Source organism: Nicotiana attenuata, unplaced genomic scaffold (genome assembly GCF_001879085.1).
Source record: "Nicotiana attenuata strain UT unplaced genomic scaffold, NIATTr2, whole genome shotgun sequence".
NCBI classification, from domain to species: domain Eukaryota; kingdom Viridiplantae; phylum Streptophyta; class Magnoliopsida; order Solanales; family Solanaceae; genus Nicotiana; species Nicotiana attenuata.
In genome coordinates this window covers 24,203-29,353 of record NW_017670716.1, presented here as the reverse complement: position 1 = coordinate 29,353, position 5,151 = coordinate 24,203, and the positions used below count along the sequence as shown (strand labels likewise).

Genomic DNA, 5,151 nt, shown 5'->3' with positions numbered 1-5,151 from the left:
ACAGACACTAGTTGTGTGAGGCCTCTTTTTTGTCTTACAACTGTGTGGGTCCCAAAATTTTGTGGACCCAGATGTGTATGTCACGACCCGGACTTTCCACCCTCGGGAGTCGTGATAGCGCCTACTCGTGAAAGCTAGGCAAGCCGAGTACTATAGATCTTAACACCCCTTTTTCTTAACTTTTTAACAATTTTAAATCAACATACGATCAACAGCGGAATAATAATAATAACAAAAGAAATGCGGAAGACGAAATCTGATAACTTAGCCAAATAATAGTACAAAAAAATACAAAGTACATCTCTACCCAGAACTGGTGTCACAATATCACGGATCATCTACGATTACTACAAAGAGTTGTCTGGAAAGAAAGATACAATCTGTCTCTGAAGTAAATGAAAACAGAATATAAAATATAGAAGGGGACGCCAGGGCTTGCGGACGTCTGCAGGACTACCTCGGGTCTCCGCTGGACTGAAGGCAGCAACCTCGCTAAGGTCCAAAAGCTCCGGTACCGAGATCTGCACACAGTGCAGAGTGTAGTATCAGCACAACTGACAATGTGCTGGTAAGTGTCAAGCCTAACCAGCACAACTGACTCCATGTGCTGGTAAGTGTCAAGCCTAACCTCGGCGAAGTAGTGACGAGTCTAGGACAGGACTACCATATAAACCTATGCAGTTAAAGCATATACGGCAAGTAATAATAACAGGAACTAGCAGTTAAAGATGGGAAGGGGAACATGCTGTGGGGAATATCAAGAACCAACAGAATCTCAGGAGAAAAGCATAAAGAACATCTTAAATTTCACATTAGCCAGAATAAAGAAACAGTAACGAATCAATGTCCACTTTTATTCTTTATTGTTGCGGCGCGCAACCCGATCCAAATCATATAACATTGTTGCGGCGTGCAACCCGATCCAAATCTTAGAATAATGTTACGGCGTGCAACCCGATCCAACTCATATATCACCGTTGCGGCGTGCAACCCGATCCAACTCATATATCACTGTTGCGCCGTGCAACCCGACCCCTCGTGTCCTCCCTTATTACTCCTTGTTGCGACGTGCAACCGATCCCATAATATAACATTGTTGTGGCGTGCAACCCGATCCCAATACACAAATCAACACCAATCACAAAAAGAATCCCAGCAAGGGAACAATAAGTAAACAACAATATCCCGGCAAGGGAACCAACAACAAGAATAACACATTCCGGCAAGGGAATCAGCTATAACCAAACTTATACGCACAATTAACTTCACAAATGAAACCTCAACTGGAGCCAATGCTCTACAATGTCACATTACCAAGAATACTTCCATAAGCCTTGTTCAACATTAATAACATCATATTATGCATGGATAATACATAACGGAGTCACAACAATCATAGTATAAGACTCACGGGCATACTTGACACCAACGTATAGGTACTCGTCACCACACCTATACGTCGTACTCATCAAATAACACATAGCAAATAAGACCACGACTCCTATTCCATCAAGCTAAGATTAGACCAAACACTTACCTCGCTAACAGAGAGTTTCTCCAATCTTGCAACGTCAAGAACACCAACCAAACGACCTCAATCTATGCAAATATTAATTAACGATGTCAAATATGCTAGTTGGAATTATCTCACACTTCTCGTACAAAATTCAATAATTGGCTCACTATATATTCAACTAATCCTTTAATCACTCACATATGTAAAACTCATTAATTTAAAAAAAGTCCCTACCATGTGCAAATAAGTTATTTTCAAAATACAATCTTAAAGAACTTTTTCATAGTAGTAAGGTTTTTTTTTTTCCTTTTTATTATTAGTAAATTCTACTGCCAAAGCTTCACAAGTATAAATATTACCAAGATTACTTTGTTCCAACTCTTGTCATCGTTGTAAATGAATTCAGAGAAATAACTTTTTCTTTTATTATAATTACTTTGTTATCAGAAAAGGAGCTCCAATAAAATAAATAAAAACTTATACCTGCTTTGCTATTGAAAGGTACAATATTATACACTGTTTGTTAAAGGCATAACGTGATAGATGAAACATCAACAAAAGAGAAAAAAAAAAAAGAAAAAAAAATTGCTGACTCTTTACATGCATAACTGAAGCATCTTCACTTAATTATTTCTCCTTTGTTTAGTCCAAAATATAGTTATGGGATGAATTTAACAATATACCTGGTCAACTCCACCAAAGACCCTCTATAGCCTTTTCTTCCTGCTTGCGTGCGTCGGCGACTACTTGAAGCCCTTTTCTCTCTTCTTTAGGTATTTGCGTATCTATTAGAACTAAAAGAACAATTTTTCTTATTTACTCTACTTCAAACCTAGCAGCAACGTAAAATGGGCTTGGCCCAAATCTTTCGTGCCTATTATTCCAAAGTTATTATATTGCTCCCTAGCCTAAGTAATTATAAATTATCCCTACTAACTATTTAACTAGTACGCTATCTCACATATTATATTAAACTTGTATCGGGCTCCGAAAATAAAATACGGGCCCGATACCAACGAGATCAAACATTAATCAATTTCTTTAAATCCTTAGAATTTCAGTCTTACAACTTTTCATCAAAAATTCCTTTCTCGAGCTAGGGACCTCGGAATTCGATTCCGGGCATACGCCCAAGTCCCATATTTTATTACGGACCTTTTGGGACCGTCGGAACACGGGTCCGGGTCCGTCTACTCAAAACATTTACCAAAGTCAACTAAAAATCACTTTAAACTCCAAAAATTATTATTTCTTAAATTTCCACATAAAGGCTTTCCGGAATTACGATCGGATTGCGCACACAAATCGAGGTGAGACAAAAAGAGGTTTTTAAGGCCTCGTAACACAGAATTTACTTTCAAAACGAGTAAAAGAGGCCTCACACAACTAGTGTGAGTTGTGTGAGATATAAAATAAAATCATTCGTGGGTCCCAGAATTTTGTGGACCCAGAGGTGTAAGATATGGATCCACAAATATATGAGATTAAAAGAGGCCTCACACAATTAGTGTAAGTTGTGTGAGACATAAAATAAAATCACCGGAAGAGGAAGTTAAACAAAAGAATGGGGAAAAGAGACTAGTCAACCTCGAGTCTTTTCAATTTTCCATTTCGAAAAGATATGAGACTGAGAGAGACTTCACTCTCACAGAACATCACTTCAAAACTAAGCTAAAGCCAAGAAGGAGGGGTAAAATTCAAAAAAGCCATGGAAATTGAAAAATAGTTAAATCTTTAAAATTAATTAAAATTTAGCCATTTTTTATGTAAAGATAAATTTGAACGAAAACACTGTTTAAAATTCAAAAAATATTCCAGCAAAATATACTGGACTTCCAGCATAATTTGCTAGAAGTTTACACACAGGTGCTCCAATCTCTAGTATATTATGCTGGAACTTTCCGTGTGTTGGAGTTCCAGCATAATATGCTGGAAGTTCATATACAAGTGCACCAATCTCCAATAAAACTTTTTGTGCTACAGCAAAATAGTGAATATTTTTCAATAATTTTGCAAATACTTACCAGTCCGAAATTTAGCTAACCGATGCTATTTCCACAAAAAAGGAGAGCGAGCAACCGGTGTTTTGTTGAGGGGTCCCTTCCCTCTCTCTGAAACCGTTCTCTTGGGCCTTTCACCCGTTGTGTCAGCTCAGCTTACACCCATTACGAAAAGCAGCTCTCTGCCTTATCTATGCATTTCGCTTCCTTTTTCAACTCACCTCTCTCACTCGCCTACTCCCTCCTACCCCATATTGTTTTACTCTCTCTGCACTACTGTATGTTAGTACGATATTTAAATATAATCATCCTTATATACTATATAATATATAATATAAGCCATCAATGTATTCTCATCGTCATCATTTCAAATGTAACTAAGAAAATAATCATTTTTATGTGGAAAATAAAATTATTTAGCCACAAATACATCTAGTTAAAACTTGAAAAATGTATTGGAGTTTGAACTAGTAAAAGTTCAAATTTGAAGTTCGAACTGCTGATAAATGTCCACTACAATAAATGTTCATGGAGTTTTTCATGTTTTAACTAGGATTATTTTATTTCGCATTGTAAAGTGGCTAAATGTTAAATAGTTCTGTTTGCTAAGTTTTTTCAGAAATTTCTAATAAGAAATATTTTCTCTTTTAATGTAAATTAGTCACACCAGTAGATATGGAATATCCTGTGGTTAAAAAAACATATTTTGAAAAGAAAAAAAAGAATATTATTATATGTTGATATAGTATCTCTGTCTTGCGTACGGAAAAAATAAAAGAAGGACAGAGAGGAGTTGCTTTCATGTCCATGCGGAAGGTTAGGCTATGGGGCTATACCTATATCTTTCATAGCCAACTAAAGAATGGTTTATTTTGTCCGACCCATTGGAGACATATTCACCTGAGCTAAAAGGCAGCAGTAAGCATGCATGCTAGTATTACCTTTCTGTTTTCTTCTTTTATGCGTTTTTCTTTTTCTTCTCTAAGTAAGCAAGGAAGGATATACCCAAAGGAATACATTAGCAGTAGGAGACGTGTGTCATATGTCTACAAGCTTTTTTCACGTCACTTTAAGCCCAATTTGATCATAGATTTTGTCAAGTTTTTTCTAGAAAAAAAATTGGCAAACATGTTTGTTTATAGATTTTATCCATATTTTGGCAAATTTTGAAAACAAAATTCTCAAAACCAGCTCTAGACCTGTATTTGGTTCAAAATATCACCGTTGGATTTTTTAATAATTTCAAAATTACCCCAAATTTTTATATTTTATAAAAGAACTCACCTTCTTTTATGACCCAACTAACCACCAGCTAATTACTATCATTTTCTTTTAGACTATTGAATCTTGTAATATTATTGCAATTTGACGAATATATTATAGAGGCTAGTAATTGTGTTATTAGCAGTTGATATTAAAATATCAGGTTGTGAATTTTAGGATAGCATATTATGGAGTTCATTATAAAAATGATAATAATGTGCCAAACTTATCTATTTTCAGGACTATGGTTTGTGATAGTGATAATGAATGTCATCGATAAAGGTTCTGCATATACAAGATTAGCAAGTTTGTTTGTTTGGTTTTGTTGGGTATTTTTGATAGTTTTTATCACCAGATACACAAGATTGACAG

The 5,151-nt window shown here is 35.7% G+C and overlaps 1 long non-coding RNA gene across 1 annotated transcript; it reads right to left on the bottom strand.

The window, feature by feature from the left end:
- Positions 1-258: 258 nt before the first annotated feature.
- LOC109242587 lies at positions 259-2,342 on the bottom strand. Its single transcript, XR_002070417.1, has 3 exons — positions 2,200-2,342; positions 1,538-1,599; positions 259-521 (listed from the first exon to the last, which is right to left on the bottom strand). It is a non-coding gene; the product is annotated as an uncharacterized LOC109242587 (long non-coding RNA).
- Positions 2,343-5,151: the final 2,809 nt, after the last annotated feature.